A 23,752-nucleotide genomic window follows, 5' to 3' on the forward strand; every position below is an offset into this window, starting at 1 on the left:
AAATGTTGCAAGAGTAGTTTTCAGACTTTGACTCTACTGAAAACCATGTCCCCACTCAACACAACCGCTTTAATAATGAGACACAACTTGCTTTTAGAGACCGTAATCTGTAGAGGAATTAAGGCAGTGGGTTGATTGACATGGATGATGTGCAGCTGTAGCTCGTTCCACTAAGTAGTTAAATAGCACTGAGGATTGTAGGAGAGGGGGTTGGATGGAGGAGCAGCAGCAGTGTGGTCTGACCTCTGGAGGAAGGAGAAACAGCATGGATAGTAGAATCTGACTGATGGTAAAAGCCTTGTTGTAGCCGGCTGGTTGGTTTGTGCTGCAACAATTGGTGCCTCATGTGAGGCCAGCTGAGTTGGACTCTGACTACAACATTAATCCTTTGTGATGACTGCCAGTCCATCACGTTCGGTTTAGCACTTTCCCTTCTCCATCACCCTTCTGACATGATATTCAGCTATTCCATAAAAATCCCTGAGCACTCATGATGACGGATAGCTCAGAGCTAAGATGGAGGCAGGGGAGTGCCTGAGCTCTGGCTCCATCAGATGCCGAAGTGGTACATCATGATGTGATTGAAAGCTGGAAGAGGTAATTTTTGATGTAGGTCTGTGCTGGTACCTGATCTGTTTTCCAGTTTAAAAGGGAAGGGGACACCTCAGCTCACCTGAATGCAGAGGGTTTGATCCCTTTCTCACGGTGGGTGTCAGCTGCGGCGCTGAGCAGATACATGATACCACACATTCACAGGCATAGCTTGCAGTCTACCTGTCAAAAACCTATTTACTGCAGGATAGCAGCAGTACACGCTATCCTGCCACACAAGTAACATAAGAACAAGTCTGTGAAGCGGAACCTTTCCCACTGGCATGGAGTGGGCTTTTTCTTCTCTGTCCTCCCCCCCTCTCCCGTGGCTGAGGGCGGGATACAGCCCTTCCCCTTGCACAGGCTGTCAGATAGGCTAGCTGCCTGAGCATCTTGTTATACTTTCTTGGAGTACTTATTTAATGAGATCTGAGAAGCAGGTTGTGTACCTGAAACATAGCTATTTCTGTTCTGGGGTATATTTTAAGAACTATCATATGCTCCTCTATAGGCACAATTTCAGACTGAAGACACGGGGGGAAAAAAATGAATCAGAGATTGGAATCCAGCTTGATACTTCAAATGGAGATGTGCATAGCAAGGAGCTGTTTTTTCATGTTTGCCTCCCATCAGTTCCTCCCACTTACCACTGCAACTGAGACCCTTGGTTTCTCATCAGATGCTGGCAGCCGAACCAGTGGGGCTGGAGTATCTGTGTTCCCATCTGGTACCACTCCTGCACCAGGAGTTCACAGGATCTCTGCAGAAATGAACAATTTCCTGAGTAGTACTGTCCTCTTGATGCAGCTTTCGCTTGTCCCTGAAAGCTTTCCAGAGCTGACCGCTGTGTGGGGCCCAGGGATGATGACAGGGCAAAAGTTACAATGGGCACCCAGGGACCCTAGCATGTTTGAGTATTGTCATAATATTTTAAGTAATGATAATATATGTGGCTTAATCTCAGGTGGATGAAGCGCAGAGAGGAATACAGGTGTGTGCAGTCAGGTGTGCAGAATAGGGCTCCTTTCTCTCCTGCTTAGAGCTGCAGGATGGGACCTGAGATGTGACAGGGTGCTGTGCAGGCCTGTGGTGGCACCAGAGAGAGATGCTGGGCACTGCATGGGGATCACGTCACTCAGTAGTGGAAGAGTTGAGTGGATCAAGGCTGACAGTGAGGAAGAGGAGAGAAACCAGCCCCCCTCAGCTCCCTGCTGGATCACACCTCTCTGTGCATCTCTGTCGTCGTGGACAGACATCCCCTCAGTAGGCAACTGCTCATTGGAGGCTCTGCTGCTGCTCGGCTGTTCTTCACTACTCCTGGGAAGAGGAACAGCTTGAGGTAGAACATTGATGCCTACTTCTAGGAAAAGCAGGCAGGTTGCCTCACACAGAACTCGCTGGAGTATTAGTTTTGCCCTAGGTCTCAAACCAATCTATCCACTGGCAGACCTGTAGGGGAAGCAGCCACCAGTAGGTAAGCAATGAAGGGCACCTTGGCAGGGCAATACCTTCCCCCATGGCACCTGTAGTTGAAGGAGGTAATGTTTGGCCACAGCTTGTACCAGTGCAAGATAACCAAAAGAGATTCTGAGCTCGCTCAATGCACGTGTTGAAGAAAGCCAGATAACAGTGCACATTGAACTGACTCAGTCTCCCTACAGATTTCCCATAATTTTGGCCTCTGTTCATCCAGCTGTTCCTCTGACCGTGTGGAGAAGAGGGCTACAGAGGAAGGCAGACCTCAAAGAAAGCCCTCTGGAGTCCACTGTGCAGGCAACCGTCTTGTCCTCGTGAAGGGCTGGGTTTGATTCCCTGGTAGATCTCTGTCCCATGACAATGTGATCCTACACGGCTGCGGCTGATGTTCCCCCCTCATCCCTGCCTGGAGTCTCCAACTGCTCTTCTGCTCTGTTGCCCAGGAGGCTGAGTGTTTCTGCCAAGGCAGCTGCTCCACATGAGATCTGACACCAAAGGAGGAGGGAATTTTATTCCCATGAACAGAAAACCCTGTGTAAATTCAGGAGTGCCAGGAAGGAATATTCTTGGCTTGTCTTTCATCTGCACTGTAAATTATGTATCTAGTGAGTGGTGAGTGGTGGTAGGAGGTTGCATCCAAATCCTAATCAGCCAGAAGTATGGTCACAACCAATAAACTAATGAACCCCTGCAAAGTCCAGCCTCCCAGGAGGGGTCAGAGCCTATTTATACCGAGTGAGAAAAGACCTCTTTTTCACAGGCCCTGGAACAGCAAAAGCAGGTTATTCACTGCCACTTGCTTTCCCCCTGTGGAGCAGGGAGGAAGAACAATCACTCCCTTCTTCCCTGTTTACACAGCACTAAAATATTTAGGGTTAAAATGAAGCCATTTTTAAATTAAGAGTAAATTAGGAAGGTACTCAGCTATTTGGGAGTTTGGGTTGAATTTAGTTCCTGTTGGATTAAAAAAAAAAAAAGGGAAGAATAGGTTTGAGAACATTACAATGATTTATTTGGTTGAGATATTTGTGAAATTAAGCATTTGGTTTCAGAACAATATTTTCTATTTGAAATGTCATCTTTAAAAATTTTAAAAGGGATTTTAAAACAGGTCTTGCAATTTCAAAAGGAAGTAGATCTTTCTTTTTGAAGTCAGGGGATCCATTTAAAGTTAATCTCAGATGTCTGCTTTTTCTTTTAATTGGTTTGGCAGGAGCTGGATCCATGATTTCTGCTCCATTCCACTTCTCCTTAATTGCCTATATCACTCTCTAGGCCAAATGGGCATTATTCACTCAACCAGCTGAGGTCCCTTTGGACTAGACAGGAATCAAAAACATTTCTGAAAGAATATTATTTCAATTTCATTTTTATGAAAACGAAAATTACTGGAGCTCTTAGGTTTCACTGTCTAGTAAAGCACATTGAGGATGTTGCAGTGACCCCAAGGTTACAGTTTGCCTGATCCATTAACAGGTAGATTTGGCTAAGGAAAAACCTTAGGTCACTGCAGATTCAGTGTTACTGATTGTCACTGTTCCAGAGAAAGCAACTTTCTCTGAATATATTTCTATATATAAGAAGTCAAGTTTTTTTGACGGCCCTGTGAATACTTCTAGTCATATGTTGAAGAACCATGGGAACGCAATCGGATCTATCTATCTTGTGTTCAGCTGACTTCTTAGCCAGCAAAGCCTGCTTGTATCATCATTGGCATCAAAACCCCAAATGCTTCCTAAGCCTTTTGAATGTATCAGTTAGCACTGTAGTCCAAAAGGGTTGCACTTGCTTTCACACTTACTTCACTGGTCTTCTGTTGGACTTGGAGTCACCAAAAACTGAAGTTATTTCTTCACTGCTGTAACTCTGTTGCATCCTGTTAACAGAGACTATCAAGACTTTGGATAACAAGAAACGCACAGTTATGGCATTTGCTATGGTTGGCAAAATTCTGTAACCATTTGATCTCACAAATCTATGTCTGGCCTCGTAGAGCTCTCCTCTGCAGCTCAACCTTGCTCTCCTTTGCATATGTATAAAAAAAGTTTAAATTCTGCCTCATGAAAAACAGTGGGAAACCTCCTATTCTGTTCAGAAGTGAAGATCTCTCATGCATTTCAAGGAGAAAAACGCCTTCCTCTTTATAGTTTCTACTTCATGTTAACTAATATTAAATGATATCTAATAATATTTGACTGATACAGTGAAAAAGAAATAGGGATCAGGTAAATGATTGCATATGAGCTGTAGCTAGAAGATCAAATGTAACCATGGCATGATTAAACAAAACCTACATGGTTTGCAACTGCCAAGTGGAGATGTGATTTTTCATACTGAATTATCCATTTGTTGGAAACTGAGTCTAGGCACATTCAACCAATGAAAAAAGAAACCAATGAAAACATTTTTTAAAAGGGATTATAAGGAATTGCTAACACTGACCTAGGCACGTGATGGATCTTGAAGTCTTTAAATAAAAGCATCTTAATACGAGAGACACCTTTGTTTATCCAGGGGTTTTTTGCTTTCTGAAATGATACTTTGAAATTCTCAGACATGCATACATAGATCAGACTAAATACTAAAGGTGCTTTTGCTTTTAAAGCTTGCATTTTTTTCTAAATAAAATCACTGCTGCATGTGCAACTTTTGCTATATTTCTGATCATTAGAAATTACATTAATTCTTGATTGTCAACTTATGCATTGTACAAGAAAAATTTATAAAATGTTTCCAAACTTTTTGAATTTACAGACCTGCCATGTTAGACAGTTTGTGAACACACAGTGCTACAGGGATGGGGAATAACACTGCAGATAGGGTTGAAAAGATAATCCTAGTGACTTCATGCTGTTTCTACATAAATTATTATCAATACTTGGGAGTCATATTCTATACGGTAATGCCTCCTAAAGTGTTTCTGAATCTTCATTTTGACCCTTTTTTGCCCATAAACTAAACATTTTTGCCCACAGAGTATCCTTTTATCTTTTGATATCTGACCTTTCACAAAGAAAAACTTAATAGTGTGCTGTTTATGCATTAGGGAATGTGATGCTTATCACACTTCCCTTGCTTCCCTATTTTGTTGGAACTCAGCAAATGGCTCCCTAATTATTTCTTTGAGTTAAACCAGATCGTTTTCTCATATGGGGATGGGTCAGTCTAAAAGCCCAAGCAAGTGAAATCTTGATCCTTTGGGGGCAAACATGGCTTTCACAAAGAAAATGTAAGAACAGTAGCAAGTTGTCATTGTCAGTATCAAAGTAATCATTTTCTCCAGGTGGAAACTGAACATTAAATCAGTGCACAGAAAAGCATTAAAGAAACTGGTATTTTTCATGGAAAATCTCCTACCTGCAAAAGCTGAATCTTAGACAGCTCAACAAAATACCTTGTTGTCTTCTGTCCAGAAGAGGAATCACTAGAGAATTAGTAAAGTTAGGAAGCCTGTGGCAAATGAACAGCTCATACGCAGTCTGAGATTGCAGGTTAAAGGAAGGAGAGCAATTCAGAGGCGCTGGTGTGAGAATGAAATGGGCAGGCATGAGAGCAACCTGGTGGGCTCCAGTGCCAGCCAAGTTCTCCTCCAGCCTTGCTCTGGGGGACCAAACACATGAACGTGTGATGTTTGGCTCCCCCCCTTGGTGGGTTATTAGTGGTAAGGGAATGGATCCGAGTTCCCTTTTGTTCCTTACTAAAAGCAGATTATTAGAATTGCCTTTCCCTACGTAAATTATACACCTGGAAATAGTTTCAGCTTAAACCAGAGCATTTTGTCCAGTGATTCAACATAAAGCTATTTCTTCCCTCTTTAAACAAATGGACTCCACTTTTGTTTTGCTCTTGCTTTCTCTCTTGGAACTATCTTGCACTAGTTTCTATGACCTGTTGTTTCCCATTATGAATAAATTGGTTTTCTTCACTTTAGTTATCCCCTAATCCCTTTTAGGCATATGATAGTTTTGGAACTTTATACAGTGTCTCTGGTTAATGTACCTCTGAGAAGTTAGATAAGGCTGATCCTTATTTAGCCTGCATTCAGTAGAATTACATTGAGCTATTTTTGGCCAAGTGCCCTTTTAATTTTCCAAGCTCTCAAATGGAGTCATTTAAAGTATAAAAATGTATGTACATCTTTCCTCTGAACTAAATGGCACTCTTTTTCTTGGCTTAATTTCCTTTGGAAGTAAAAGCTATACTATGCTTCACTGGTACCAACAATCAGTAATGTAGTGTAGGTTGCCAGACGTAAAGATTAGATAAGTATTTGAATTTCCAGTAGTGTTTTCACAGAATTATCTATATGCAGCTCATATTTTGAGAGCCCAGCTGGGCTAGCAACACTAATTATATTTCTCATCTAAAAGGAAATTATTCTTGCTAGAATGGAGGGACTTGAATTCTATCTGGTGTGTATTTATACTTTTAAAAAATCAGCCTAAGGGTCAATATTGAAGTTGGTCCTGAATGTATTCTAGAACCTGAGATCCCCATGAAGATGCAATATTTACACTGCACAATTTTCTCTAAATGGCCCAGAATGAAAAAAAAAGTGGCATTTAGTTTCTCCTAACTGAATTTTCCTTCAAGGTGAACCTATGATCTCAGTTACTCAATACTGGAATAATAGTTACTTTTGAACAACAATGAATTCTGCTTAAAGAGGTAACCATGTGAAACTGGCCCAGGCTGCCTCAGCAGAGCTATTCCTTGAATGCACTGACTCATTTCTGCAGACTGAGGACAAAAATAGCTTTTTACTCCTGTCATTGTAGGAAAGCCAAGGGGCTGGAATCGATTTCTCTTCTGCATCATCTATTTTGAATGAAGTGAAAAATCTTCATTTTTAAAAATGTTTCCTGAAATTTACATGTTTCTCAACAAATCTGTTACAAGTAGTCAGACTTTTCCCCTGCCTTCCTTTTTATAACTTTTGTTCACCAGCTGAATTTTCTCAGCCTCATTCTTCCACTAGGAGGAAGGCGCTCGTACAATTTTGTATTTATAACCCAAACCTATTAATATCTCACTTTTTCAACAAAACCAATAGTAGAATTCTCTTGCTGGTCAAGCCAGCTCGTGCAACTTTCAAAGAAATGCCAGTTTGGGCTCTTTCAGAGGGGATACACAGAAAGATCCTTGGGTTCCAGAGCTGAAACCTCAGCAATCATAATTTATAAAGTTCTCAATTATTAATCTTGTTATGAGCTTATGTAATGGTTAGAGGAGTGCTTGCCCAGGATAGAAGAAATGAAGTCTGGTGGGTAGGGGTCATTTTGCCACCCTGAGAGGTACAGGAATGAGTCAGTGAGCAGGGCACTTTGCCACTGTATCTCATCTGCTTTTTAATCCTTCCAGCCAGACCTGCTGCTTGGTGTGCGTGCATGGGAGGCATGAAGCTGTTCTTCCCCTATCCGCATGGGAGGATCAGGAGCAATGAGAGAGTGTCAAACAGTACCTGTGTCTTTCAGGCTTGTTTTGGCCAGGGGCACTTCATTTCATCAGGACCAGATGCATCAGGCACAAGGTATTTTTTTTCTTGCCACTCTGCCCCTTCATATTGCCTCCAATCCCTCTCCTCAGTGAATATTTGAAAATTCAGAATTATACAGCAAAACTGTGTAGCTGAGCAGCTCGTGAAGCTGCGACCACCCTGGGCTGGGGATGCCAGTGCAGAGTTCATGCGGGCGCTGATGAACAGCCACAGTGTTAATGCACCTGGTGCTTTTCACTGGGACTTTTGTGCCTTGACCTCAGAAAGTTTCAGTGCTCTTCAGAGGGTGTGTTTGTGTAATCAGGAGTGTGCAAGGGTAGGAGGTGAGACTGTGTCTCTTTATATATTACTTACTTATTTTTACCCGCTTCCTAAGTCTTTCACCAGAACCTCAAGGGATCATTGGTTTGTTATAAAGCTAATAACTTGTGTGTCTTTCCAGTATTTAGGTAAGTGGAAAAGAGCCCATTTTCCTAATCTCATTGGCATCTAGATTGTATTTTATGGATGTTATCATATGGAACTAATATTTCAGTATATGTCAAAAAGACTTTGCTTAATGCAATCCAGCATTGCTGATTATACTGGCCAATTTATAAACATTATGAAACAATTAAGATGATACATATGCAATATGAATATGGCATAAGTAAAATATGAGCTGAGCAACACGATGGTGCACAGACTATTTATGGGACACTCTTTGCTAGATACTTGACTAAACAAAGAGGGACAGAGACAAAAGAGCTGAGAAGGTGGTTCTCTGTAAGCTGGAGGCTCGTGTACGTACAGCACGTTTCAATGTGTACAAGAGGCAGCAATGTGCAAACGTCCTTATCAGAGCTATCCCTTCTGCAAAGCCTTGATGAACTCCTACAGAAAATCCGCAGGCGCGCAGTTTTGCCTTTCCAGCTCCGTCTGTGTACTTGAGGCCAGTGCTAAAGCCATAAACACTGCTCAGAAAAATTTGGTAGGTATTGCGCTGTTGGACTTACGGAGGAACATGAGTTTACCAGGCTGAAGACATGGAGACATGAGAAGGGATCTGCCCTGGGAAATTTTCTGGGTATGGTGGGAAGCAAGGTGGCCTGTGAGAGGAGGGTGATGTCGCTGGGAGTGGGACAGCCCCTTACCCAAATCAGCGCATGTGGGGCCCTCCCAGCAGTGTGCTGAGTTTCAGTGCCAGGGGTAGGGGCAAGGAGAGAAACACAGACGCACATGCACACAGCCAGATCCTTTGTGTTTGCCCCAGACCCTTTCAGGCAAACATGGGCAAAGCTTCCAAATAAAGCTACGGGAAAGGGCTTACCCCAGGTGGTTTACTTACTAAGTGCCAAAGCAGTAGTTTGCCTGCATTTAATAGCCTAATGGCTTTGGTGGCCACTTTTTCATATGCTAAAGGACAGTGGCAGAGTAGGTTCCCCAGCAGCTACATGGCAAGTTAGTCCAGTATCAGACACTTTTACAGGGCCAAAAGTGGAAAATACTGGGGTCAGAGAAAGAATAGGCATAGGTAGTGTGTCAGCTGGTAAATGATTTGACAAAAGCTGATGAGGAATCTTGCATGTGTGCTCTGTGCAACAGTTTCAGCATTGCAAGAACCTGTTGTCCCATGCATGGTACCTGGCACGAGTTTTGCCCTGGTCCCATAGCGCTGACTGGCACTGCTCTCCTGCAGGCACTAACAGTGCATCTCAGCCTAACTTTACCGCTCCTGTTTCTGCAGCCCTGCAGTAATTTCGTGCATCAAAGTCCTACTGCAGTCACTCCCCCTCTTCACCTTTGTTGCCCCACAATCTTGTGGGACTCCAAAAGTCTCTCACTTCATTTTCCTTTAAATAGATGACTTCTGGACATTCAGCTGTGAGAGGGGAATGGGATTCTGGCAACTTTAATGAAGTCCAAGGGTATTTAGGTTCAAGTGATGACAAATGAATGTAATTAATATATTAAAGTATGAGTCTGTAAGTACTCCCACCCTCAGAGTAGTTTTGCTTGTTTTTAAAGACAGTTTCAAAATATAATTCATTATGTGATCTGAGGGGATGTCGAGCCAATTTCCACTTGGATCCACGTCCTAAAGGACTGTAAAGAAAGTGTTATTCTGCCTAGCACCAGGGATAACGCGTGCTTCTCAAACTAAATTCTTGTGAATTGCTTTCCGGTAGCCGTACTCAAGCAAGCAGCTGGTTGGACTAAAAGCTCCAGAGAAGGAATCTCTGAAGTCCCAGATGCTCATGCAGTCAGATCTGTCCCAGCTCTTTGTGGCAGTCACTGCTTTCACTCAGATGCTGCTTTTGGTTTAAAAATACTTGGTCCTGGCACCACCAGCCATGGCAAAAGACATAATTCCAGCTCTAGATTAATAGAGAAAGACAATCCACACCACTAGCCTCCTGTACTCGGGTACCTGATCAAAACCATTGAGGTATTACCACTTTCTAGTCCCAAACTTGGTCCCAGTGGCTGTGTTCAAAACTTAGGTACATTTTTCAAAGAGAACGAGGACTTGGATTTCACTTCAGATCTTTTCAGGATTTTCTTCTTTGATCTTTAGGGTTGGTTGATCTTTGATCTTTATTGATTGTTATTGTCTGCTCCATTGATTGACACATTTACCACCATATGGCACCATGTGTTTGGATTGCACAAGATCTTTTGCTGATGGAGACCTGACATACACACCTTTTACCTTTCTGGATTTGCCTTTTATTTCATGGATCTCAGGTTAGTCAAAGCACATGATTCAGAGGGTGAGTCAGAGCAGGAGTCTGAATTGCCCTCAGTTTCTTCTGTCTCCAGAGATAACTTACAGAGCCTATGCCAGCTGGCATCCGACACTGATGCAGTAGCAGTAGTACTACTGTTCTGTCATCCACAGGATAGGAAAATTCTCCTGATGACCTGGAAAATTACAGCAGAGCAAAGCAATACTTGTTAATGTATCTGTAGTCAATGCTATATTTCTACACGGAGAGGTATTAAAGCACTAACCACTCAGTGAGCCTAAAACCAGGAAGGATGACTGTTTAACAAAAGCAACACTCTTTAAGAGCCTTAGGTTATTTTAAAACATACGCCATGCTCCATGTGTCTGCCATCTTGCCTTACTCTTTTGTTGGGAACTGTTCAACTGAATTATGTTTGCACACAAAATCAGAAAATGCAAACTGGAGTAAATGGAGCAAATATTTTAATTAAGGTTTCTTAAAGTATATAGAGTACAAAGTACAAATAGTCAATAACTGTACACGCAGTTCACCTGGCCAACCAAATTTAAAAATTAAAAGTCCTCCAAAATTTTCACACATCATGCTATACTTTGTGACCAAATACTGTTTATATTGCAAGTGCTTTATACCACACAAAGCTAACCTGCTTCAATTAAAAGTCTGAAAATGCCTCCTGAAAATAGCTACAGGGATTTCAGTAAGGAAATCAACATTACAAAAAATGCTCCCCAAACAGTAATAATTGAACTGTATCTCTCTGGTCAGTTGTAAAAATAATGATTTTGCATTTCCCAATGAAAATTAAAATATCAAGTTCTGAGGTGTGCACTTATGATCTAATGAAATGTTTACTTAGGCTCGTAACAAAACTAGAAATAATAAATGCATGCAATTTCTGAAAAACATGACTTTGAGCATTCTTAATATTTCATCAGTACTGTTTATCCAGAAAGAAATATTGGAAAGCCTTTATCGTGGAGACAGCAGGTGTCTTCATAAACTCTTGGAGCCAATTGCAATATACAGTCTGATTGCAGGACAGATTTTGTTTCTAATTACAAGAAAATTATTTATAACTTCACTCTGGAAAGGGCTTAATAAGACTATCCCACCCTTCCCAGCCCTGTTGTGCCTGCTTGCTGTAATACGTGCTCCATGTGATATGAGCAGGCAGTGACCATGCAGCTGCACAGCCCCTCTGTCACTCACACCTGGATGTGGCTCTGCAGGTTACAACTACATTAAAATGATGGTACCTGGCTAGTATTTTCTGATTTGTATCAGCAATCTGATCTAGAGATCTTTTCTCCAACATAAGACAAGCAATGAACGACCCAGTTATTTGCTATGTCTACTGTAGTTGAATAGATGTGGCAGCTGTCTATAGGACAGATGACATGCCAAATCCTGTTTCTATACACTAATATCTTTCAAAAGATTAACAACTCAATTCACATTTACTGTAATGTTTTCTTACCTTTTGGGGTTTGGATTTTTTGCAGTTGCTGCTAAACCCAAGCTTTTGATTTCCAGCAACTGGGACAAGTACGCTCCTCCATTTGCAGAAAAATTCAAACTCCTGACTGAAATGAAAATGGTTAATATTTGAAATTTAGTTTAGCTCAGACAAAGACTAAACTAAACCAACGGAAAATGTAAAAGCCATGAAGTTCTCTCTTAATGAGACAGCTGCCAAGGTTCTTGGATGACTTAACGAAGGCCTGCCCACATGGAGGTGGATTCACAGTCCAGAAATCCCTGAGCCTTTCACTGACTTCGCCAGGGCTGAGGTCAACCTTTTTGCAGTGCTGCCATTTCTTCTGCTCATGCTTTGTTTCTAAGCCAAGTTATCAACAGAGGCTCATGCTTACATCGTGCCACATGGAAACTGTGGTTCATGCGTTGACAAGAATTTAGCTGTAGTAGAGAAGGAAAGTAAAACCTGCCCTCTCATCCTTTTGAAGCACGTTGCCCTCCAGGCAATGGAGTCAAATGCCCTGCTTTGTCAGATGATTATAAAAGCTGCCATGCTGATTTGGCAGTTTCTCCTACTTTCTCTGATTTCCCTTGCTTCAGAGAAGGGCAGTGGATGGTTTGGTCTGTTGACTTGGGCTCTTCCAAGGAGGTGGAGATGTCCCCAACTGTGCAGATTTTCTGGGGCAATACCTATCTGCAATCATATTCAAGCCCTGCAGGACAAATTTCAGATTTGTGTGATTTCATTACGCTGTCCTTGAATGTTTCCCCATCACCCTTTTCAGATATACAGCAAACTAAATGAACTCCAAGCCGGGACACGAGCCTCCCTCATTCATTTATATGCTGTTGGCTCTGTGCAAACAGCACTAGCTCTGTAGTTTTGTGAAATGGACTCATCTATCACTGAATGTGATGTTGATGATACCACCACCCTTTACTTGTATTGGATGCCTCACAGCTGTCTGATCAGATAGATTTCTTGTTCCTCTGGCAAGGCTTCATGAAAGGCACAATGCTAAAGATGAAAGGTCGATTTTATATAATGGATGAAAACAATGAATAGCAGATTAAACTAGCTTTCTGGCAAATGGTACCATTACTTCCCAGTAAATAATGTCATGAATTACTTGATGAACAACAGAAGTTGTGAGATAAAGAAGATACTCATTAAATGATGGAAAATTAGGCAGCTTTATAAAATCAAAATATGCCTTTAGTATTCTTTCCACTATGATCTAGTCCTTGAAATATTTACCAACAGGTCATTTTAGCTAGGCTAACTAATGAAATCTGCATATGAATTTAAGCTAAATTGAGTCTGCAGCAATAGCATTGTTTCTAGATTTACGGGAATGTGAGATTGTATGAGGGGTGCAGCCCCTTCCAAGCAGCACACCTAAAAGACCTTGAGCATCCCTTCATACTCCAGCCTCTCCTGAGAGCCATCCTCACTACTCGCAACACAGCTGTTCTAAGAGATCATTTCAATTTCTGTTTGCAAGTCAAAAGCATCTCCCCTGCTAGCAAGTAAGTAGAGAAAGTTTCTCTATAGAGGTGGGAGCTTTTCTGTGGTTTTGCTTCCAGGGGAAATTACAGCTGGCATGACTGCTAGCCAGCACAACAGGAACAAGTCTCTTCTGCAATGGAAAGGAACTACTAAAAAGAGGAAAGATTATTTCTAGCCTAAAATACTCTATTCTGTTGTCTTTACAGAAGTAGTGAAGGCAAAATCAGTGGGGAATCTTGCATGAAGACTAGGAGGAAATACAATCTGGTCAAGTAAGAAAACATATTTAAAGTAACTGTCTTTCAAGTAACTCCTCAGCAGAGTTTGAAAAATCCTAGAGAGTATTTGTGACCATTGCTAGTGGTATGAACAGAAGAAAGATGCTCTAGAAAGCACTTCTAGCAGGCATAGTGGATGGTTATAAATGTAGCCTTTCAAAACTGATCTTTTTTAAGCTGAGAAAGGAGTTATGACAAGTAGTTGCCAGTAACCTTGAGGAGGCTCAACTTAGTAGCCCAGCAAGGTTCGTTCCAGCCCTGTCTCAACACTTAAAGCCGCTTTGCTTAAGTGTGATTTAGCTTTTTTATTTGCTTTCATAAAAGCTTGTGCCAAAGGGTTTCTGTTTGCAGAGATGTGTGGGGAGTGGCTGCTGTGGATGTGCATGTATGTGTTCCCATGTGCAGGTACTGGCAGAGAGGGCTCTGTGTGCTGGGCTGTGTCTTCTCCCCTTTATCTTGAAGTTTCCGTCACGAGGCAGAGAGCACAAATGGGAAGTTGTGTGTTACTTAGGAAGATGGCAACTTACCCTGGAAAATAAACCAGCAAATAGTTGCAGGTGCACCTCCACCGCGAGAGATGGAGGTGACAGCTCAAAAGCATTTGGCTTGCACAGTGTGGGTGTGCTACCTACCTCTGGTATACCCATGAGCAAAGATTTTGGCAAAGCTGGTCAGAGCTGTGCACATGCAAACCAAGACAGAGTATCATGAAGACCTATACCCACCTCTTGGCCACTCCACCCCTCCTCTGTGCTCTCATGCAGGACCCTAGCCCCACAATAACATCCTCTTCTCAAGCCTTTGGCTGGTAAACACCAGCCAGCAGTCACAATCTGCTAATGAATAATCCCGGTCAGAACAAAGGGCTTTGTTTCCTGGGCAAACAGTGCTGGAGAGTGTGCTGAGACTCCCTCTCCCCCACTATCAGATGGGGCTGCAAATCAGCCGAAGATGTTAATCTGACAAACAAATATTTATACAATATCATTGACCGTTGCAGCCCAAGGTCACTGTGGAAAAAAATAACAGTGATTTTTTCTAATCATCTTTTGCTTGCATTGTCTTCTTTAGAAATTACAACACATTTACTTTCTAAATTGTTTTCAAGGAGGGCAAGGAATGAACCACAGAAATACACATTTTGCAATTATAATTCATCTCCAGTGTAGCCAGATTTTGATCCAAACTGGCCTCCTTTAATGTTTCCATCTTTTTCCATCTTTCCTGAATAAGCACAGATCACAGAAAGAAGGGAATCTGCTTTTATTTGTTTCTTCTTTCTGGCTGCAGTAGAGACCTCTGTTTATTTGTTTTGGAATATATAATAGCTTTTCTTCCTTATGTCTGTTTGCTGGCTTCTGCTTCCTCAGGACATGTTACCCTCAGCAGATGCACAGAGGGTTTGACTGCTGGGAGGACACTCACCAGGATGTCTGTTTGTATCATCTGTAAATCTGTACCTGGAGCCCCTTTCCCAATTTTCTTTCTGGGACCCACAGCACATGTGGAGGAACGTGGCTCATTCCATTGACTAAACACCATGTCGTGACCACAAGTGTGGCAAGATGTTTTTCCAACTCCTCAGCAAAGCCCTTGCATTGCCTACACAGATTTGGCAACTGCCACCTGATTTTGCATGCCTTTCACCCAAACAATTTACTTTCAGCAAATACTTTCATTCTTACTATCTGCATTCACACTCGCTTATCCTGTCTAGAGGTCCAAGCTACAACAGCCCTTTGACACAGATGCTGTAAAATTTAAGAACAGGACACTGTCTTTGTAGCAAAGAGTGGATTAACCTGTGCAGGAGATGGCTGGTCATCTTGCTCCATATGGGAAAATCAAGACTTTCAGGCTTGGTCTTTGGCTATCTTGAAGAGTAAATTCTGGCGTAAGTTAGACTTGGCTCATGTGGCAGTTGTTTCAAGAGTGACTGATTGTGCCTGTCTCAGACAGCTACCAGAGGATGGCTCAAAGTCTTTGCTTGGAAGTGCCTGTCTTGTTTTAGTGTCCAGTTTAGACTACATGGCTACCTTCTAGATGGGTAAAAGGAGGTGAGATGACTCCTGCCCCTCATGGCTTGCCCACAATTGGATGAGAGGTGTGTGTGAAAGGTGGGCATGGCACCAGGACAGCCCAGATCATGAGCCAGCCTCCCAAGTTCCAGTTCATCAATCGTTCTGCAGAGAGGTACACCCTTGAGCCCCCTGAGGAAAATGTGGGCAGCCATTGTCACACTGCAAAAAAGGAACTTGAAAAGTCAGTAAATAGGTGAACTTGCAAAGTCAGGCTTAATCAAGTAAACTTGACTTCTGTTACTTGTTCTATCCAGACATTTTAAAATACTAAATTCTCCACTTGATGTTTTCTCTCAATTACTCTAAATCATTAAAACTATAAAAGAAAAGTCTCCACCAATCTGGAAACAATAAATCTTAGTGCTGGAACACTAATCGGGTTTCCAAACACCCTCCTAAATAGCACTTAGTTTGAATTATGGATACTAGCTGCAGCTGCACTCAAATAAGAACAGCAAACGTGGTTCCATCTCGCTGGGACGTGACTGCAGCTTCACAGTTTTATCACTGAACTGAGAGGTCATTTCTAACTGCCGGGTTAGCAAAGATCTACCACTGTCAGCTCGGTTTGGAAATGCCATCTGCATCAGAGCTCGACATGAAAATAAAGCGTGGTCTCCTGGTTGTGCCCATTGCAAAATCTTTTCCATAATCAAGGCCTGATCTACCTGGGTTTCCATCCACATTGGCCCTAAAATGCTGGATTTTCCTAGCCACTCGGCACAAGATTTACCCTAGCACAGTCAAATTGCATCTGTTTGAGAGTTCAGCCAGTAACTCTGTGAGCTGTCAGCTGTGTAGTAGGTTTGCAGTACACTTCACCACGTAAAATGTGCCACACGCAGTAGAATGTAATATGTTCTGAAGAAGTTCACATCTATTTGTATGTATGCAATTCAAAATATGTCAATGGAAAACAGTCAAGACACATCTTTCATGTAACTTTCTCTGCTTTTATGTATTCTAAAACCAGGTTTGACATAACGTTTTATCTGGAGTTATTCTTGCTGCACCCTTGAGGGTTTGTAACTCTGCTTTTGTGTTTCATCATTCAAAAAAAACAAAGGAAAGAGTTCTCTTTCTTAAACTAATAAATAAATAAATAAATAAAACATTCTTAACAAACTCTCGTTAATTTCTGGATCTTACATACTGAAAAGCAGCAGTCCTTCAACAACTCCAGTGTTGCCACAGCTCTTCAAATGAAAGAAAAAAAATATTTTAAATCCTGTTCATTTTTCTCTTCTGCTGTGGTGCTACCCAGTCTGGCTCAGCCTGGGGAACCTCTAGCTTGGATTACAACAAGCCCTCCCGCATATCACTGCATCATTTCTGAACTGTAAACAAGAACTCGAAAATGCACTCACAGTGCAGCTGTGCTTGTGGCCAAACTTCAATGTGCTATTACTTTAATTTGACTCTTATGAGCACGAACAGATTCACATCTTCAGGCAGGAAAGCACCCCATCAGTGGTTTCTTTGCTGTTGATTTGTATGCATGCCTCCGACTCTTGCTGTGACTGCCACAGCCAAAAGGAGAACCAGATCTCCATTTCACTCAGCCTTGCATAAATAAAAATATCATTAAATGCTATTTAAAATATGCTACATTTAACAAATCGGCATGAAATCCCTCACAATTTATTGCACTTGGCAATATTAATAAATGTGGTCTATATTCTATAAATCAAGAACATGTTTGCTGGAGGTGTGTGCACTTGAAATCACTTCTACCCAGAATTCTGCTCTTATTTCCATTAGGAAGTGTTTTCTCCTGTTTTACTGCATACATGTCTATGGGAGTGACTACAAGATATTTTTTAGTCAAACAGTATATTTTCTCTCCTCCTACCAGATGGGAAGTGCTTTTTCCTCGTTGAAGATGTCATCTTGTATTGATTATCAATCACGATAAATACATTATAAGGGCTTGAACTGATTCTTTAGAAAAAGAATTCAGAAGACAGAACGATGGGTACAATTACATGTTGCAAAATGCTTTGACATTTGCCTGTGAAAAGCCTTTGGGTTATGTCAGTAATGTAATTTTCTTTAAACCTTACATACAATAATTTTATACTAATTTCTTATTTTTTCTAATTTAAAAGGTATATTTTAAAGAACTGTCATGAACCACAGAGCTTCATACATTCAAGATGTGTTGGTAAGTGCAGAGAGGTGTGTCAGTCTATGACTGACATTGATGTCCCAAATGTGACATTTATGTGATACAGATCTACCTACAAAAGCCTGTGGAAGCAACTGTTTTCTGCCTGTGCATAATGCTACAGCTCATACATACCAATCAACAAAAGGAAGGAGCATGCCACTCACCGATTTTTATCCAGGTATTTGGTGTCTAACATTTCTACACCTTCTCTGAGAGCCTCCTAAGCCAGTAAGCCGCGATATCCTTGTAACCGTGAATCCTCCAGCCCCCTAGAATCTCAGGTGGAAGCATTTGTCCAGACCACCCTTTGTTATCCTTGAGCCACCAAAACCCCAAATCATTCCTAGAGCAGACTTGGCCCTTCAAGGAGATGAAAACAGACATAACTAGGAAGGCAGCAGGATCTCCTGGGGTACAGGAGCCTTTGGTTCAGACAGCAAAACTGAACCAGAGAAGAGTGGATCTGCTGAGATATATCCGGGGGTTCCAGACATCTTTGGAGCAGATATTATCATTAGCCCATGCCCATCAATCAGCATAGAACCGGTGAGGGGCATCAGCAGAGTGCTAGTGGAAGGTCTGCATTCTAAATGCAATGCAGAACTGGGGGCTGATCCTCAGGCTCCCTTACTGGAGCAAGCTGCAGCTCACTGGAAGCGCATTTCTCTGCTATAACCCTGAGGCTCTGCCTCCTGCTGCTCCCATCCAGACCAGCTGGCTGACACTGCCTTTGTACATCCAGAGGCAAGTCTGAGTTACACGGCAAAACTTAAGAATCAAGATGACAGACTGCATTACTGTATCTAAGTGTTTTAAATATTTTCTCTTACCATGAAAGGGCATTTTATGTTCATTGTTAAAACTGTCATGACTCATTTTTCTAAATTTGTGGGTTTAAAACTAAGCCAACTATTACACTTGCTAGTAATGGGTATGCTAAACAGGTTTCACTTCCTACCTTGTCCTTTCTGTTATGTATTAACATTCTTACCCCGCTTCTTCATTGATAACACTGCAAATGTGGTATGATGGATCTGTTGTCAGGAGGTTGTCACTTGTTCCAGTTTCATATTTCTCAGATGAAAAAATGTTGGAGATCAGATTATGTGCTCTCAAACACATGCCCTCCACCCCCTGTGCTTCTTTATAGCAAGGCTGATTTTGACTAGCTGACCTCAAGTCAGCAGAAACCTTGCATGTGCTCATATTTAGGTTTCAAAAGGGTTTTTTATTATTCTGCCCTTGCATTCTCTTCTGTATCTTGCTTTCAAACAGTGAACAATACAAATAAAACATTTTTAATTTACCTGATTTATTTTAATAATCATAGCTACAAAGAAGAACAAAGACCATTAATTATATTAAAAAGATAGATATTTTTGTCACCACTACTTTTTTTGGACATGAAAAAGATGATCCTGTATCACCTTTGCTACTGTGTCACACCCCATATTTGCAGTAAGCGTTGCATGGTTTCAAAAGAGTCTTTTTACTCAGCACACTTCAACTTCAGATATGCAGTTGTCCTCTCAAGAGTCATGTTTTGCCTTTGTGAAAGCATCATGAGCATCGCCACCGTTTACTCATCTCACTGGTTAATTTCCCCCTGTACTCACACCATTTCACGTTGGCAGTGGTGGGTGGGATTTGGACCCATGGCTTATTTAGTGTGAAAATATTGGCATAAATCATGCTGTCAGAATGGAAAGCAAGTAAAAAAATAGCCCTAGGAATTCCCTGCCTTGTGAAAAAGGCTGGGGGAAAGGTAGATGGTTTTCATAGTTACTAACTTCTGAAGTGAAGTGGAGCTTGACAGAAGAAAGTGTTGGGTCCAGGAAATATGTCCACAGTGAAATATGTGGATGTATGGAAGGACTGGACATTCTTCCCAGATAAACTTTCTTCCTAGATAAACTTTCTTGATATTAATGACCATGTTTTTAGCATTAAATGACTATTCCATCCAGATTTGGGACAAAATCCAGGAATTTTGTTACACTGAGGTATGCATTTAAGTGGCATCTTGACCTGAGGCCAGAATTAAGGGGCTCCTTTGACACGGCTCTGTGCAGTCACAGGGAGGAAGAACGCCTTGCCTTGGATGCTTGCCCTCAGAAACACGCCAACACCCAGCTACAAACCTACCCTCCTCTTCCAGGAGCTCTTTGCTGAAACGTATCGGGTGCTATACTAGATAAGGGCAAGAATTTCAGGGATTTTTTTCAAATGATTGAAGAAGTTGCATCATCGCTCATACATCATCTTTAACACGGCGTGCTCTGCCAAGGAAAATCCCACACAATCACACAAAGGCAACAAGCAAAGCAGCAGACATGAGCAAACCCAGAATTCCTGAATGCCTGCGTTAGACTGCTACTGTTGCCTGCAACAGAGACTACATGAAAGGCCCTGTACGCTGATCCATACATTATTTAGACATCTAAGCTGCTTACCCTCAAACCTTCAAGGCTAGGTGGTGCAGAACCCAGGCTGCCTGGGGAGAAGGGAAACCGCAAGCACCGAAGCCAGACCCCTAGCCCTGGCCACAGTGCGCTCAGTTCACAGGTAGAAAAGGAACTTGGGAAAACTTCTGAAAGGTCTATTTTCATATAGGTGGGAAGTGATATAGGTTTACTTCATAGAAGAGTATTCTAAGAAAGAAAGGCACTTTCAGAGATTGTATGTAGTGCTATATATTTAATAAACATTGTCATAGTCCATATCTGAATCCATCCAAGTTACCGAGGGTAAAAATGGCCTGGTGATCTAGTGCAGCGTTTAGAGAGTTCATCTGACAAGTGGGAGCTCAAGGTTTAATTCTCTCTGCAGCTGAGGGATGCCAAGGTTCAGATCTCATCTTTCTTACAGGGCAGGCTGGGTCATGGGATGGCAGGCATGCACTATCTCACATGCCAAGGCCATGTTGCTGGTCAGAAGACTTGTCCATCTGCTGTGGGGAGGGAGGAAGCGAGAGCAACTCCTTGGCTTTGTCTGCTGGGAGTTCAGCCCTGGGGCTCTTTGTTTGCAATGGAAATTCCATACTCAGGCATTTGTGCAGAGTAATACTGAGAAACAGGTCTGGGAGAAGGGCTAGAGGGACCAAGGCTAGTCTGACCAGCACGAGTGCCCTATGCATTGCACAGTGGAGTGCTCCCTGCCCAGTGCCACAGCTAACACAGAAGACAGCTGGAAAGCCCAGACAAATGTGTTCACACAGAGGTCTCCGCCCTCCTGGGTACACTCAGAAGCTTGAAAAGGCCTTCCAGAGGGGATGTACTCCAGTCCAAAGCTCCAACACAGGCAGAAATACGTACCTTTGTCATCCTGATGGATGTTGGTTTGGGATATCCTTAAATCGCCCCCAGCAAGAGACGTTCTGTAGCCGTCCCAAGTAATCTGTTACAAGGCTTCACTGCCTTGCCGACAGAAACATTTTGTTCTCTCTAACCAAACCTTTTCTTGCTGCAATTTAAGTCCATTACTTCTTGTCCCAACCACAACAGACAGAAAGAAGAAATTATTCCCTTGTGGTTGACAGAAGCCTTTTTTATCTTTGATATTTGCTGTCATATTTTAGTCTCAAGCTTTCCTCCTTCAGGGCAAGTAACACCAGCTTACTGAGTCTTCCTTTCCTGTCCTGTTTTCCAGACTTGATCTTTCTCGGGATGGAGTTCCTGGTTAATCCACATCAACCTTGAAGCATGGTACTGCAATGGGAGGCAGCAGTCCAGCAGAGGCTTTGCCAAAACTGAGAGTAGCAGAAAGAGGACTTTGTTAGAAAGTCTGGTAAAGGCAGCCTGGTAATGGTGGTCACTGTTTGTGTTTCTGGGTGCAGCACCGGATCGTCACAACCCAGTGTGCCCACTCAGTGCGTGATCCACTAGCAAGGACCCTGCGATCCACTGCAGGCAAGGTCCTTTCCTGCAGAAGAGCTGTCAAGCAAGTTGTTCCCCAGAGGCATTTCAGCAGCTGGTTGGCATTATGAAAAGCATTTCACAATGCTACCTGTTTAAAGCATCTTAAAATACTACATGTTTGATAGCTTCCTACCTTTTCCAGACTCAAACTCCAGTCCTTCCAGAATGCCAGTCCTGTCCTCCAGTGTATGTGAAGTCCCTCCGAGTTATGTGACAGCTTATTTAAAAAGCATTTGAGCGCAGCCCAATCTTACTAGTGCGTGTTAGCAGGGAGGAGACCGTAGACCACAGACCACACACTGCGGTTGTTCTGACATGCTCACTCGGGTCCAAGAGGTGGAGGCTCTCCAGCTCACCTTCCCGGGACCACTGTGCTGGTATATCAGCCTCCCCCAGAAACTGCAAATGAAACTCCAGTGCAAAGGGTAACCCTGGTTCACTCCTCACTTCAAGTCCTGCTTAAGGGAAAATGTGTGTTTGCCTTTTCATGTTTTCACTACAAACAGGCGTCAGGGGAATTCAAGTCAGGAAAAGAAGAATTAAAAATTTTCTCACTTTGTGGCCAGTGTACTCAGTATGTTCAAAAAAACTGGGGGGGAAGGGGGTCTGAAGCAGAGTAGGAGCAGCTTTGCTTTGTATGGTGGGTATGAGACACTAGATGCTTCTGAGAAGACACAAACCCCACACATTATCTCTGAACTCAGAAAGCTCTAGTAACATATACTTAGTATATTTAGTATTTTCATGTATTTTTTTTTTATTTCATTTAGTTTCTTTTAGTAACGTATATTTAGTAACTTCATGAGGAAAAAATGTTAGCTAAAATCTTTCTGACATACTTTTTGCCTCTTTTCTGTCTTCTTAAATTATTTGTAAAGATCAGTGAAGCTATTACTAAAGATCTACACTATGTGATCGCAATTAATCAAGCTTTGTTGTTTAAGCTGTAGAGTATCTTTCCACATTCAACTCTTCAGAAATTTGTGTCCAGCACTTAGAGCTTGAAGATAGATATGCTTCACATCAGAACTGGGAGGAATTGCTGAAGGTTCACCAGAAGCACCCAGTGGAGGTTTCTATTGTACAAATTATGCTGCTAGGCAATAAAATCTGAATCTCAAATCTGGAATTTTTCCCATAACACAAGACTTTTGCCTCTTGTCATTAACATTTTGAAGATCAGAACTAACACAAGTGAGGGACCTGGTATAACTAGGAACAGAATCATTCTCAGATTGTCTTTTTATTGACAGCAAAGAGAACTTTTTGTTTCATTACCTACTGAAAAAAATATCTAAATTCAAATTTTATTTATTTACTTTTACATTTTGACTTTCAAGGAACTTCAACAATGAAAGTTATTGTCTCACTTTTTCTATTATACTCCAGTTAATTAGGCAATTATCGCCCATTTTTTCAGAACTTAAAAATTAACCTTTCACGAGATTTCACTATATCATTTCAGTACCTCGCAATACCAAAATATTTTTAACTTCTGCTCTGTGACATAATGACTTTCAAGTGCTTCTTCGAGAAATTACTGAAATTATGTCACAATTTTAGTAAAGCAAGTAGACGGGGAGAAATGAGAATTGCCTAAACATTACAGTTAGTTAGAATACAGGCTAAAAGAACCCCTTTGATCCCTAAGTAAAATGAAGTATTTTATGACCAAGAAATGTATTTTTAATATAGCATCTTAGTTTGCATTCATAAATAAGTATTCTAGATATACAGTCCTGACTCAAGCCCTACCACAACATACCCAGGCATTCAGAGGTTCACATAAATAATGAAAATTAGAAACTATTAGGGTTTTTTTCTTCACCTTTGTGATTTAATGAGTCTGTGCAATCAGGTGTTAGCAGCATTATCTTGGGAGAGGTGATTCTGGTACTGTCTTTCTACTTAAGTCACCATAACTCCCAGGCATATACGATGCCCTTAGGTCTTAACCTAACCCAGTGCATGGCTTCCTTCCAGGCTGTTGCACAATGGCTGTGTTCTCAGAAAGACTTCTGCAT

The 23,752-nt window shown here is 41.9% G+C and overlaps 1 protein-coding gene across 1 annotated transcript in view; it reads left to right on the forward strand.

Annotated features, from left to right (window-relative positions):
* The window catches only part of GDF6 (growth differentiation factor 6), a 151,762-nt gene extending 128,448 nt beyond the window's left edge, over positions 1 to 23,314 (forward strand). The window contains exon 3 of the transcript XR_013926684.1: positions 1 to 23,314. This exon is cut by the window's left edge and continues 70,513 nt beyond it. The gene's annotated coding sequence lies outside the window, so the exon portion shown is untranslated.
* The last annotated feature ends 438 nt before the right edge of the window (positions 23,315 to 23,752 follow it).

The sequence above is a fragment of the Falco punctatus genome, assembly GCF_963210335.1.
Source record: "Falco punctatus genome assembly, chromosome: 3".
NCBI classification, from domain to species: Eukaryota; Metazoa; Chordata; class Aves; order Falconiformes; family Falconidae; genus Falco; species Falco punctatus.